This window comes from Chrysochloris asiatica, unplaced genomic scaffold (assembly GCF_000296735.1).
Source record: "Chrysochloris asiatica unplaced genomic scaffold, ChrAsi1.0 scaffold00024, whole genome shotgun sequence".
Taxonomy (NCBI): domain Eukaryota; kingdom Metazoa; phylum Chordata; class Mammalia; order Afrosoricida; family Chrysochloridae; genus Chrysochloris; species Chrysochloris asiatica.
This window is the reverse complement of record NW_006408542.1, coordinates 19,669,626-19,685,393: the sequence shown is the minus strand read 5'-3', so window position 1 is coordinate 19,685,393 and position 15,768 is coordinate 19,669,626.

Genomic DNA, 15,768 nt, shown 5'->3' with positions numbered 1-15,768 from the left:
TGTCTCTCTCCCAACCCCACGTCACCTTCCTACAGAATCAAAGTCTTTTTTCAGATGCCATCCCTGACAGGGATGGCATACCTGGGTAATCCACACGTGTTCTCATATATATCCAAGGAATCTCTAGGTTGGGAGTGAAGGGAGCCTTTCTCTAATTTAAGGCCTACTAAAATTGGTGGATGGAGTCCTGGTGTAGCTCTTGGCTTAATGCACTGGACTGCAAGGTTGGCGGTTCAAGCTCACCAGCTGCTCCTTGGAAACCCTGTACAAGTTCACTATGGGTTGGAACAGACTTGACGGCACTTAACAACAAAAAACTTGGTGGATGGAGGCCTGGTGTGGTGCGTGCTACAAGTTAATACACTGGACTGTAAGGTTGTTTTGAACTGCAAGGTCGCTGGTTCAAATCCACCAGCCATTCCTTGGAACTCCTTGGAAACCCTATATAATGTTGCTATGAGACAGAACTGACTCAACAGCACTTAACAACAGCAATAAACCTTATGGCACTGCAGGATAAGCATGAGACTGCTAACCATAAAGTACACAGTTCAAATCCACAAGCCGCTCCAGGAGAAAGATGAGACAGTCTGTTCCTGTAGAGATTTACAGCCTCGGAAACTCCCTCCAGGATCATTATGAGTCAGAACCAACTCAGTGGCAGTGGATTTAAACCTGGCTACCAATGCTGTTCAACAAGCCAAACCTTCTAAAAACTATGCAAAAATAATATAAGCACAAGCATTGAGTCCACTATAAGTTCAAAATTAAAACAGTCACATAGTATACCTCTTGTTGTTAAGTGCCGTTGAGTCACTTATGATTCATAGCGACCCTGCATAGAGTTTCCAAGAAATGACTGATGGGTTTGAACCGCCAACTTTTCATTAGTAGTCCAATGCTTATCCTACAGCACCACCCCAGGACTCTTAACTTCTTATGGTGGAATTTATTCCTTCTTTCTGAATAAAGAGAAAATTAAGTTCTGTACAAGCTTTTAGAACAATGGTTATAATGTTTAAAAAAATGTAGTCTGACCAAAAATGAAAAGAAAAAAAAATTGAAATCTAAAAACTACAGGAGGTCTTACTCAAGTAGATCCTTATGCTCCAATCAAAAGCTGAAGGGATTAAGAAAAGCGCTGTTACAATCACAACAACCTCCCTCCTCCTAAAAGTAACTACCATGTTGTTGTTAAGTGCACTGAGTCAGTTCTGACTCATAACAACCCTCTATAGGTTTTCCCAGGCTGTGAATCTTTGCAGAAACAGAAAGCCTCATCTTTCTCCTGAGCAGTGAGGGATTGGTGGGCTCGAACTGCCAACCTTGTGGTTCACAGCTTATTCTACAGAGTCTCTGTGCTCCCTAACCATCATACTGACCTCTACAGAAATCACTGTTTTTCATTTCTTTGTGGCTTTATCATCTAAGAGGTATTCCTAAACACTATAGTTCTGCACATTAAAAGCCATTAATATGTGTTTTAAAACTCTTTAAAGCTACAGTTTCCCCCCACACTAAATTTTTCTTTTTTATACAATTTATATGCTGAGGATCCCAAAGTAATTGATCTGTAGAGAGGCCTGAAGTCTGGATATTGCTGGTTGTAGTCTCATGATGCAGTTTAACACTTTCCTCTGTTCTCTGTCTTTCCTGCAAACTGAAGAGTTGATGGGACTCAGGTTCAATCCCTTTGGCAAGACTATGGGTGATACCTGTATTGTCTGCTTGTCTCTCTTTGTGATGTTTGCAGTGCCTAGATTCATTAATTTATTGTGGATTGAAGAATATCCTATTTTTGTTATTTTTTTAGTAACTACTTGGACTATGTCTATAAAAAGACATTTGCCCTCATCTGTTATGTGTTTAATTATTGGCACAATTCAAATAGGAAAGGTAGAATAAATGCTTATTTCTCTTCACTTGTCAAATTTCAAGATAATAATTTCTTATCCTTCAGGTAACCAAATACTTCTTTTGGTTTTTTTCAAGTTTTATAAACAAATTTCAAGCCATTGTAATCATTGTCTTTATTGTAGATCAATTAGTCCCATCTTTGGCCAGTGATAGCCTCTTCCATTAACGCTTGAATCCTTTTGACATGATCCTAGATCTTTTAAGGCTCATCATCTTGTACATTTCCTGCTCCAGACCTGGAATCTGCCATTTCTTCAAGAAGCCCTAGTTTCTTTCATTGGTTAATGGTATTTCAAACCATAATCTGAGCAATAGATATGTTCATTATTGCTGGTTTTGTCACTGTTTCTTCAATTTTTCAGTGGCAGAACTAGGAAATATCTATATATTTTTCAAATAAGATAGCCCATGAATTTCATTGTTGATACTTTTGATTGAAATTTAGTATGATGGTTTTTACAGACACAACAGACTCAGAACAGCATTGTTATTGCTACTATCACTAAGATGATTACCAAGAGTTATTCTTTTTAAAATTTGCTCTCTGCATTCACCCCTATTTAAAAAAAAAAAAAAAGTTGCTGTGAGTTAATGCACTGGAATGCAAGGTCAGTTTGAATCACAAGGTTCAAGCTCACCAGCTGCTCCTCGGAAACCTTATAGAGGGTTTCTATGGGTCAGCACTGACTCGACAGCATTCAACACAACAACATATGTGCACTGCCGCTCCTTAGAAACACTATCCAGGGCCACTAGGGGTTGGGCCTGACTCAATGGTACTTACCATTAACAACATATACATTGTCAGAATATATAGCCATTACATAAAATACTCTCCCATTTATCCTTCATTCCATCTTAATTTTATAAACAACTTCTTGCTGTAGTTAAGTGTCATTTAGTTGGTTCCAACTCATCGTAACCCTGTATAGGGTTTCCAAGGGGCAGCTGGTGGACTTGAACCACCGACCTTGTGGTTAGCAGTCCAATGCTTAACCTAGAGTGCCATGCCAGGACTCCTCATAAATAACTACTATATATGCTCCTTGAAGGCCAAGATGGCCAAACTTCGTCTCTCATACTTTGGACATATATATTGTCAAGAGGGACCAGTCGCTGGAGAAGGGTATCATGTTTGGTAAGGTGGAGGGTCAGAGAAAAAGAGGAAGACCCCCAATGAGATGGATTGCCCAAGTGGCAACATCAGTGGACTCAAGCGTGGCAACTGTAGTGAGGTTGGCCCAGGATCGGGCAGTGTTTCGTTCTGCTGTGCATAAGATCACTGTGAGTCCGTACTGACTCGATGGCACCAAACAACAACAACATATACTAAATGCTCCCCACTAGACTTCCTACTGCTGTGTCTATCATCATTTTGAAGCTTGTTTTCTAGTGGTTGCACAGGTAGGTCTCCCAGCAACAATATCCCCTGAGTTCTTATATGTTGGAAACAATTTTTATCCTTTGTTGAAAGTCAGTGTTTCTGGATATAAAATCCTCAGTTCATATTATCTGATCTTATGAATCCTAAGTATGTTATTTTTAATTTCTTCAGACTTAAGTGTTATTTTTAAAATACCTGATGCTAACCTTATTTTCTTCTCCATATACATCATGATCTTTTTTGCCTGGATGCCTAAAGGATTTTTTCTGTAAAACCCACTAATTTGTTAGGACATGTTTTGGTTCATCATTCTATTTGTAGTTTTAAAGATTTTCAAATTATTATCATTTTTGAAAAGTTTCTTGAATATTTTAAATATATACATTTGTTATGTTTCCTTGTTCTGGGTGTCTTCAGGGACTCATTGTATATTGGATCTTTCTTGTTTACCTTCAAAATTTGTCTTTTTATCGTAAACACATTTGTAAATCTCTTTTTTTGTTTTATATAGATTTTTTAAATTTTGTTTTACCTTATGGTATTATTTATTATATTATTTGCTCTTGTTTTTTCTAACTTATTTTTCATTCCTGAAATGATTTTGCCCTTTAGTTTTCATTCTTTCCTGAGCCCTGACTCTTCACTTCTATGTGCTAGCCTTTCATGTGTTGTATGACTTTTCTAAAGGTCTTCTCGTTCATTTCCAAATGCTAGATGACAGTTTTGATTTTGTTTGAGGACCTGCCTTTGTATGAAATGAAATGAAATTTTACTTTATTGTTATTCAATTCCTTATTCTCTTTTTTTCTAATAATGTTTATTAAATGGGACTTAACCTTGATCCTTTTCTGTTGTGCACTTTTATGTAAAATTCATTTTCCTGAACTTTTAGAAGGTGGCAGGGTTCAGTTAGAAGCCATGACTCAAAAGTTTTGAAAGCTAGAGACACAAAAGTCCCTCATTTAGTGTTTGTATAATATATTCAAAAACAAGGTGTCTGGCTTTCTGGGATTTCCTGACTATTCTCCTCTGCATTTTTTAAATCCAAAGCTTCTTTTCCTTTGTCTCTTTTGTCTTAGTCCAGCTCATTTTTGGTTCTACTCCCAGAAGTTCAGCTTCAGAGTGGGGCCCTGTCCTGGAAGGATGCCAGGGCTGGTCAGGAGGGTTGGACTGCCTCAGAGCCTTCTGTCCTTATAGTAGGCTCCACACACTTTGTATGAAAAGGCCACAATCCCTCGCAGATTCAGTGGCTGTTCTCACATTGGCCCACTGTGCTTTCTATAAATACCTATTAGCTATTTTGGGGCTTTTATGTTCCCAGGTCCTTCCCTTTGCTTCTTCCTGCATGGTGGTGGTTGTGTGCCATAGAGTTCTATATAAGCACTGATAAAATGCAGGTCTTCTGGCTTTCCCTGCCTTCTTGTGTCTTGGAGTCCATGGGCTTACTTTGTCACCTAGCTTTGTTGCAAATAATGCACAAAGGTTTGGGCTTTGCTGTCTGGTTATTCTGTTCATGTGAGACAATCTAGGAGATTCAAAATCGTTCTGCCACCTCTGCCATCTTCCCACATTCCTCTCTTCATCCCACAATTGCATAAATATTGCTCAATTGCCTAGAGAACCGTGTGTAGGTATCATGTTGATGTTGTTGTTAAGTGCCGTTGAGTCAGTTTGCTCTCACAGTGACCTTGGAGAAGCTGGTAGGTTTGAACCGCCAACCTTGTGGTCTGCACTACTACAATGCTGATCCTACAGTGCCACACCAAGAACCCTTATGTAAGTATCATAGAGCTTTGCAAATAGGGGCTACTAGGATTTTTAAATTCTGTACAATCTTTATATAATCTTTATGGGCTGATCTGGGATGGTTAATACAGCTGGGAAATAGGGGAACAGACAGAGGTCCAATCAGGAGGAAGATGCATATGAACAGTTCCTAAGCCAGAACAGCCTTGAAGCAGAAACAGGGTCAAGTTGGGATCCAAATATGTTGGGGGAGTTTGTCTGGGCATCTCTCAAACCACAGATCACATGTCTGTACTTTTTCAGCTTTTTGCAAAACATCAAGTCAGCTTGGAGGAACAGTTGGTTTTTATTATGTTTCTCTATTCCCATGAACAATAGGCAGCTTCTGACAGGGACATTTAATTATGTGCTAAAAAACAAACAAAAACCCAAGCTTTTTCAGAAATCATATTTAGCTTATGTCTAAATATGTCTAGTATAAAAATTTACATCCAAGACTCCTAAAATTATCAACTGATATAGTATTGTCTACTCATCTAGTGATAGAGTCGTTTTCTACCTCAAAGTTTGAGGTAGACTGGAAAATACTCTGTCTTATTTCATCCCAGTCATTGGCTGGTGAGACATTTTAGCATAGTAGAGTCAGCAATCTTCTCTCCTAGGTCAATATTTGTTCCTGTGAAAGTTTTCACCCCCAATTCACTGAAACCCGATGCCATCTACTAAGTGTCCTGACCTGGAACGGTGGCAATCTTACCTGTGCCTCTGTGCAGCCCTGCTGGCATTGAGCCTATCAATCTCAGGATGTGTTTCAGCAGCGTATTTTTATGGAGTTTCAGGCCAATGATGAAACTCTGGACTAGACCAAAAGTTAAGAGTGGAGTAATGCAGTAGAAGACTGATTATCCTCTGGGGCACCCATACTATCAGTTTTCATCTGCTTTAAAAAAAAGAGAGAGAGAGAGAAAGAGAGAGACTTGAGTGTAGCCTTTTTAGCAGATACAACAATGAAACATTAAAAAGCATCAGTTTCTAACTGATGGTATCCTCTGTAGACCTTCACTCAATTGTCTGTTATTTCTGGGGCAATGTGATGTCATATTTGTTTAAAAAAACAAACAGTGCAGTTGCTGGACCCAGAGGGAAGAAATCTCTGAGGGGTTCTTGCAATTCTAGGAGTTCACGAGGTGGTTGTGGAAGGGATGTGACAGCAGAGTTCCTATTGGCCTCAGTGTTATCTATGTTCAGGGCACTCAGTCTGGAAGTAGCTCATAGGGGCCCTTGATGGAGCTGGTTTCAGTGTCAGGACCACAGAGAAGCTGGGGGCAAGGTGACTGGTTGAATGCTGGTCCGATGGCTCTGTGGGCTGGAGCCAGGCCCATCTGAATCTAGATACCAAAGTGGCACACCAAAGCAGTGCAGCCGGCTACCTCCTCACACTGGTGTGGCAGCTCCCAACCACACAGTTCCAAACTCGCAGAGAGCAGGGTCTGTGCCAGGGTTGGATGAGGATGGGAGCTGGCCATATCTCTGGTCACCAGGGGAACATGGGGAAGAAGAACTTGCAACCTTTCCTGTTGCCCATGTGAATCTGCTCTGCCAGACCTCCCTCCACTGCCAAAACTGCTCACAAGATGGTGGAGCTGTATCCAACCAGCTGTTTACTAGTCAGTCTCCCTCTCTCACCGTTCCTATCACCTCTCCTCCTAACAAGCACTCTATCCACCTCTCTATCCTTTCTTCTGAAGTTCAGGGCACCAGAATTTTCATCTGTGTCTTTTTTATTTTGTCGCTCATATCTTTGTTGTAGAGGGTCCAGGGAGTGCCTCTGCCTATTCTGCCATCTTGTCGGGAGTTCTTGCTTCCCGGGTTTTGCAGTAAAGTTTTATATAGTAAGGAAGACTTGACAGACCAAGGTTACCTTTGAAAATGTCTAGATAAGAAACATGGATTGATGATGAATGGTTATATGAAATATTGACCTATTTATTATTAAAGAAACATCAACCTGAATATGTACAGAACCACAGTAATCTACATATCTTATGTATGTTACCTATTCCTCTGGAAACCAACATTAATAAAAACATGACAGACCTAGAAAAGTTCTACAAAGACCTTGGAGATGATCTGCAAACTGGATATATAGTGTGTAGGGAAAACTACTTTGGAAAAAAGAAGACCTAAGAGGAATATGAAGGAGCTCTGGTAGTGGTTATGAATCGGCCTGTGAATCTCAAGATCAGCTGTTCGAAACAACCAGCTGTTCCGCGGGAGAAAGATGAGGCTTTCTGTTCCCGTAAAGATTTACAGCCTCAGAAACCTTGTTACAGGGTCGCTATGAGTTGGACCCGACTCCATGGCACACAGCCACCACCACCACCACCACCAAGAGGAATATGATGACATTTTATGAAAATATGAACTTTATACACTATGTGACCAGTAGTGGTTCATCATATTACCCAAGACTAAGACTAAAAGGAAGAAGGAATGTTGTTAAAAGAGGTCATTTAAAAATATATAAAAGAAAATTCTACTTTATTCTTTGAGTTATAAATTGAATATACCAGGAAGTACCAGAGCTGAGCAAAATAAGTACTAAAGGAATTTTAGTAACTGCATGTATAAAGTACTTCCAATGAATTGTTAAGGGGAATTAGAGCTGTTTAGGAATTGTCATAATTTGGGGAATATGATACACTGAAATTTTTTTTTTTATCTTTTGGTAAAATAAAAATATTTTAATTTTTACTAGTCTTCTAAATGAACCATAGTAGATCTTACCTAGTACTTCACACAGCATATGATAGCAAGTAGGCAGTCTTTGTTTGGTTTGTTGAATACTTTCATTCTTTGTTGTGGTTATGTGCCGTGGAGTCGGTTCCGACTCATAGCGACCATGTACAGAGTTTCCGAGGCTGTAAATCTTTACAGGAGCAGAAAGCCTCATCTTTCTCCCGTGGAACAGCTGGTAGTTTCGAACTGCTGACCCTGAGGAAAGCAGCCCGATTTGTAACCACTACGCTACCAGAGCCCTTTGTTCTTTAGAGAGGTATTATTGCCTTCAGAAAACTGGTATTGTTGACCTAATATCTTAATATTTAATTTAGATGCAGAGGTCATGTGCGCAATGCAGATAATTGTCATTAATAAACAAATGGGCTGAAATTGCTCTTATTAGGTATCCACACATGAGATGGCAATGCGTAGGATGCAAGATTAGGTTGACTCATAGATTCCATTGTAGCTTCTGCTGATTTTTCCAGAACTAGTCCATGTCCTTTGGTAAATACATTGACACATAAATAAGGTTGGTCCAAGATAGCCTTAGTAAGGCTAATTTGGTGTGGCTTCAACCTTATACTCTGTAAGTATGTGTTTAATGTTTATTTTTAAACAGCCTGACAAGAACAGGAAGGAGAGACTAGTTCTGCCTCTTCTCTATTGGCTTGAACAATTTAGCTGTGCCTCAAGCTGCCACCCCGTGCTCAGAAGAACAAGAACTCTATAGCTAACCATACCCCTGCCCTGAGTAAACTTCTTTTCTTCCTGGAGTCGACCTTGGGAATTTCAGCTTCCCACTACTAATCCAAACAACTTCCTAAGAGCCTTCTAGGAAGTGCAATTATCTCTGTTTTACTCCATCTCAGTGATTGTTTTTAACTCTCGTTATAGATTGATCTCTGGAAGCCCACGCTCAATTCAGCTCTTCAGATAAAACAAGGGAAACAAGAAAAGTTCTCCAGTAAATTTTAGATATTTACTTAAATTGCCGCAGTAGCCAAAAATGGTCACTAGACTGGAGCTCCATGTGGGCACATTTTTTTTTTTTTTTCTGTATCTACACCCTCTAGTCCAGTGTGGGGCAGGCAGTGTGTGCTTACTCAATGCTTATGGAATTAGTGAATGGATGCTTGAAAGAAAGTACACTGGGTTACTCCTTCATTCTCCTCTTGCTTGGTCCATGAAGACACCTTAATGATTGCCATACTTTAGTCTCACGCTAACTCATTGAAATTAATGCAAGGAGGAGACATTTTTGAGAAGAGGTGATTCATTTTATGCTAGTCTACTGAACCAGAAGTTCAGTTCTTCGAGCTCCACCATTATTTGAGCTCTTCCATTATTTCTGAAGAAATCAATATGCACTGTAGTTGATTGAACCACAATAAATAATCTATTTTTGACCTACAAAGCAGCTAATCAGAGTGGAAACTGCACTTTCAGATGGATCAGATTCTGAAGTTCTGAATTCAAGTCTCAGTATTGTGGAACTCTGGAGAAGCCACTTATGCTCTCCTTGTCTCACCTGGTCCTAAGTAAATATTGAGTTTGTTTTATATATAAGACTCGGGGCAACACTAAAATGCCTGAAACACAGACTGCCTTCCTCAGGCTTTCAGTTTACTTGGGAAGATAAAATTCACCTACAAAAACTACAACCCAAGGCATTGTATGACAGAATGAAAATTGTCTTTAAACCAAAAACCCTATGTTCAAAGCAAGAGAAACTACTTCCTCCTAGTCTGGTAACCATAAGGTCCAAGGTCGGCAGTTCAACTCACCAGCTGCCCCTTGGAAACCCTGTACAACGCTATGAATCAGAGCCAACTCAATGGCATTTAACAACAACAGAATAATCAGAAGGTGATAAATACGGGAGAAAGCAGCTGAGCTTGGATAAAAGGATTCTGAAGTGTCAGAAAGGGAGCAGTAGTAGTTAAATTGTAGAATTGTCACCTTCCCTGAGGGAGGTCCAGGTTCTGTACCTGATCAATGCTCTTCAAGTACAGCCACTACCCACCTGTCATGGGAGGCTTGTGTGTTGCTATGATGTTGAACAGGTTTCAGCAGAGGTTCTAGACTAAGTTCAGGAAAAAAGAACTGGGAATATACTTTTAAAAATCAGCCAATGATGTGGGCCCAAGCGTTGCTGACCGTCCAAACCATAGGCTCTGAGGATCAGACTTTAACCACCTACCAGACATAGCAAAATGTCTCTTATCTGATTATTCAGTTATGCTGGTTAGTAATTCCATACATGAGCCCTGGATACCCACAGATAAATGTAAAAACCTTCCCTAAAAGCCGAGACTGTAAATTCCAAAAAGGCAAAGTTTCCCCCCTCCCCCCAAAAAAGCTAAAGAGGATATAGAGAAACTCTGTTAACTGATGGTATGTGGAGGGGATTATAATCAATGTAATGAAACAAGGTATATGAATGTTTGAATGTGAAACCGATGATGTGCCCTGAAAACTTTCACTCAATCCACAATAAAAACTTAAAAAAAAAAAAAAAAAATCAGCCAATGAAAACTCTACGAATCTTGCAGTATAGAGTCACTGTGAGTTGGGGGCAGGCTAGGCATCAGGCAACAACCACAAGAAAACGCTCCAGTGAGCAGACCATTGGGGAAGGACAGTTCAAGCATGTGGCAGGAGCAAAGGTACAGAGGTTAGAAAGCACAGTGCTATTTAGGTTTGGCTGGAGCAGATGGTTTGTGTGGACAGGCTGAGTATAAGACTAGAAACTTGTTTCTCTGTGGCATGTAGTTGTTGTTAAATGCTGTCAAGTCAGTTCCGACTCATCGCTACCCTGTCTAGTTGTTGTTGTTGTCAAATGCTATCAAGTCGTTTCTGACCCATAGTGACCCTGTATAAAGTTTCCAAGGAGCGGCTGGTGAGCTTGAACCACAAACCTTGTGGTTCAAACAACTTTGCAGTCCAGCGTGTTAACCTACAGCGCCACACCAGGACTCCACCCTGTATAGTAAGTAGTAGGCACTTTTTCACATTAGTTGCTACATTGAATAAATGAAATAAGGAAGATGTATGGAGTATTGAAAGAATCCCTGAATGGAAATCAGAAGACCAGACATCAGCCTTGTCACCAAATTCCTGGGCTCCCTCAAACAAGTCATTACTAGGTTGCATTGTCCTCATAAAACAAATGACCACATAAAGGTAATTAGCTTGGTCCCTACACGATGCTGAGTTTCAAGGACAAAATGAACAACCAGAAGGAAAAATTCTTAAAAAGGGAACACTGCTGTGCCTTTTCCCCCTAACATGATTTGCTGTGAATTAAATTTCATTTAAACACTCTTGATAGCAACAAATATGTGTACCTTCTTCTAAGAGTGGTAATCTAACTTGTAGAAGTCCCTAGGTAGTACAAACAGTGAAGTGCTCAACTACTAAGCAAAAGTTAATGGTTTGAGACAAGTTGGGGGAAAAAACCTGGCTATCTGCTTCTAAGAAAACAATCTCTGAAAACCCTATGGAGCACAATTCTGCTCTGAAACGATTGGGTTTGCCATGAGTCAGGACTGACTTGACAGCAACTGGTTAATCTAACTTCTGAGTTACAGAGGAGAGAAGAAATCCCAGTTGTGATCACCTGGGTGAACTCAGTACAACGCCATCTTTTAGATGGAAGCATGGATGGAGACAGTGTAGAAGTAGCTGTTCGGTCTCAAATGAAAAGGCCATTGCGGCACTTGGAGAGACGCCAGTGAAGGAAGCCTCCTGGAAATAGGATCTCAGAATTCACTGGGCCATGGGAATATCATCGGATAGCAGAAGGCACCTGGTCTCCTTCCAATCCTACGCAGTGCCTTTACTCCAGCAGCTCCTGACCCAGGTAGGGGTTGCTGATGCGGAGGAGAAAGAAATACTATTTTCTTTGCCAGTGACTTACCTGGAGCCAATGTGCTTTGGCAGCCAGCCACCAGGGCAGAATGGGTGTGCCTCCAACAGTTTCTTGGATAAGTTTTACTCTTTTCAGCCAACTTTTTCTCAGCTCTTAGGTTCCAAGATGAACTCTACCAGAGTCTAAGAACAATCCCACATTTCCCAAAGGATGTCTGGTTGGACAGATTCTCCTCTGCTGACTCAAATCAGGTCAGATGCCACCGAGGCATCCCCTAGGTAGTTTCCAGGGACCATGGCTTCTTTTGTACACTCTGTGGGTGTGAGGAGGGCACCGAGTGACTAGACCCTCCACGTGGCACTGCTACCAAAGCCACAGGCAGGAGGAGCCATCTTCTGGGGGACATTCCTTGGCACTCCTGATCTAAGTTACTGCCATCTGTCAGGTCAGGGACCAGATGAGCTCATTTCCCCCAGTGCAGTGAGCTGTGCTAGAAAATCTCAACCGAGCTCCTATGGGGAAGAGCCTCAAAGCCTCCAATTTTAGTCATGGATTAGCTCTCCAGACATCTGCTTTCCAAACACGAGCCCCCACCTCAGGTGGAGCTCATGGGCAGTTCCAAGAAAGGAAATAGACTGAGTGGTCATGGAATTTGGGGTGTGGCAGACACGGAGGGCATCTCTCCGTAGAGTAGGGATCTATTGCTATTGCTTCTCTTCTCTAGGCAAGCCAAGCCAATTTGGGGCCAATCTCAGGTGTCTCATGGGTTCCACCTGTGTCACTTCATGGAGAGGCAGGATTCACTAAGAGAGAAGTTCATTGTTAGTGAGGAGGCACTTAATGTTCCACAGAAGAGCCATGCTGGCAGTTACCAGGTATGGACAAAGATGTGGAAAATTAACATTCCTTTGCAATTGCTTCATGGAAAGAATTAGAGAAAAAATAACATTTGTCTGGACCTTCTGAAAAAGTTTCTCTTAAAATTCAAGTAAGCGAGAAATAGCCTCAGGAAATTCTCCACCGTATAAGTCTACTGGTATGCAACACAATACTAAAACACCACCGCTTAAACCTGGAAGTTAAAAATGCTGGGTTTTCCTTGTGTGTCTGTCACTTACAACAATACTATTTCAGAAGAATTAACTGGTGCTCCTGATGTATTTCACCCACAAGGTTGGTGCATTTCAGAGTCTGTGAACATTCTATTATTATAAGAGAAGATAAAGTTTAGGCCTCAGGTCTGACTATAAGAAGGCCCAATGTTAGGATATTAACAAGACTGGCATTTCTCAGTTGTGTTTATGGCAATAAGCAAGAGCAAAATGGACGGTACTTAACAACAACAACATTGTTTTCATACTTCACTGTATGCCATATTTCTGGACTCCTTTCCCTTGGAATTGTTTAGCACATGGTGCTCTGTGATTGTTCTTTTTTGCAATCCAGAAACCCCCTCAACACTGGGACTGGACACTGCCTTAGCTGAGATTTCCCCAGGTCAGAGACTATTTGAGGGCAGTGATGGCTCAGTTGTGCAATTCTTGCCTTGCATGCAGGAGACCCAGGTTCAATTCCTGTCAGTGGAGGTGTGCATTTTGATATGATGCTGACCAGGTTTCAGCAGAGTTTCCAGACTAAAGTGAATCTAGCTGTCAGCTTCCAAAAATCAGCCAATGAAAACCTTATGGACCACAATGATCTGATCTACAACCAAACACGGGGATGGTGCAGGACAGGGCAGTATGTTGTTATACATGGGATCTCCAGAAGTTGGCACTGATTCCATAGAAACTAACAACAACATTGGGGATACTTATGGGGCAGAGATTCCACAGAAGAGGGCACTGGCTGAGTTAACGATCTCAGGGTCCCATCCAACCAAGTCGTTGCAACAGGAATGCAGACCTCCTGTGATCCTGTGATGCCCAGAGAGGACCCACAGACCACAGAGTCCACCATACACTTTCAAGTATTTCACTGGGTCTGCTCCATCCCTGCCTGGACCCTTCTTTCTGTCTAATGCTGATTTTCTGTAACGTAGTCTGAAAACCTGGAACATGGAAGAAAATCCTTCACATCGGTCTTGCATATTTTGTACAGGCTAAAACAAAGTTAAAAGGTAAAACAGTTTCACGAGAGGGGCTTCAAAAAGTTCATGGAGACGTGAAATTGTTCCATAAACTTTTCGAAGGCCCCTCATATATTGCAAAGTCTCTACCGTCAATGGCTGCATTGCTAGTGAACTGGTGACGCTGGGAGGTGGAGAGGGGTGCTGGCAGGATGCCTGTTTGAGAATCTTGGAGCCCCGTCTCTGAGATTCACTATATCATATAGCCCAAATTATTTGCATCTGTTTTGGGGCAACTGCCTGGCCTGAATTGTTCTCCTAGTGCTTTTATAATCTTTAAAAAATAGTATTAAGACAGATTGGCTGTATTTAGCAGAGTAGAGTTAGTGTTTTTACTAGCCTGAAAAATGACATCCAGATGCTTAGCACACAAAAAAGGGCCCTTCCCTCTAAATTTCCGCCTGCACAGTGGTCTTAGCTTCATCCTGTCCACCTGGACAGCTGCCCTGGGCTCTCTTGTGGGCTACTTTGGGAGTCTGCCTGGGAGCTCCAACTGGCCCCAAACCCAAGGAAGGCAGGTAAACCATCTGGAATACATTGTGCAGGTGGGCTGGCTCCATGCTGCCCAGGCATCTTGACAGTCTGGGGCTATGCAAGGCTTGGAATAAATCCACCAGGCACTCTCCAGTTGGAGGCCTCCAGGCCTCTCTCTGTTTCCTTCCAGAATTTGGATTCCACAGAGGCAAAATTAGACCTACAAATCCCTTCCAAGTTTGGTTCACCCAGGAAGAAGACCAAGGTATGCTCTGAGAGACACTTTACAGCAGCTCGTTGGACTAGGAACGAATAAAAGATAGGGAATGGTTTCAGCTAGAACCTTTTCCCCACATGCTTTTATCCCACTGCAGTATCCCGACTATGCACTCCAGTCCTGACGTTTGAAATGTATTTGGAGGATACTGTGAAGAGCCTTTTAAATAATGACAACCTGGCTTTCCATGTGTCTCCATCATTCATGATCTGCTTGGATAAATAACGGGAAACAGATCGACAAGCTGTCAATGTATTTATTGTAAAATTATGCTTTCCTAGGGCAAGAAACACTTTGCTAGTATGCAAAAGGTATTAAATGGATCTCATACAAAGGCTAACTATTCTTCTTACCATCTTGTCCTCCCTGACTTTTTCTTCATAGACTAGACAAACATAATTTCACCTAAGCATCTGACCTCTGGTAGCGTAGTGGTTACGAATCGGGCTGAGAACCGCAAGGTCAGCAGTTCAAAACTACCAGCTGTTCCACAGGAGAAAGAGGAGGCTTTCTGTTCCCGTAAAGATTTACAGCCTCGGAAACCCTGTACAGGGTCGCTATGAGTTGGAACCGACTCCACGGAACATAACAACAACAACAACCAGCATCTGACCAAGGGAGCACAGTTTTCAAACTTCCTGTGGTAGAGTGCTGTTGAGTTGGTTCCTACTCAAAGTGACCCCGTATAGGGCTTCCGGGGAGTGGCTGGTGGATTTGAGCCACCAATTTGGGGGGTAGCTTATCCGACAGCACCACACCAGGACTCGGTTTCCAAACTAACAGGATCCAATAAAAAAGATCTACTATGTCCCTGGTGTTAATAAATAGTTAAATACTTGAGTACCAGCTGAAAGTTTGGAGGTTCAAAGCCACCCAGAGGTACCTCAGATAAAGGTCTAATGATATTCAGAAAAGTCACAACCTTGAAAAACACTATGAACAGTTTTACTCAGCACACATGGGGTTGGCATGAGTCAGAATTTATGCAACAACTGTGTCTTATATCAGGCTTCTTCTTGTTAAGTGCCCTTGAGTTTGTTCTGACCCGTAGTGACCCTGTTTCCAAGGAGCAACTGGTAAGCTTGAACTGCTGACCTTGTGGTTCAAACTGACTTTGCAGTCTAGCACATTAGCCCACAGTGCCACACCAGGACTCCAGATCAGGTTAGTTCACTCAAGTAGTGTGA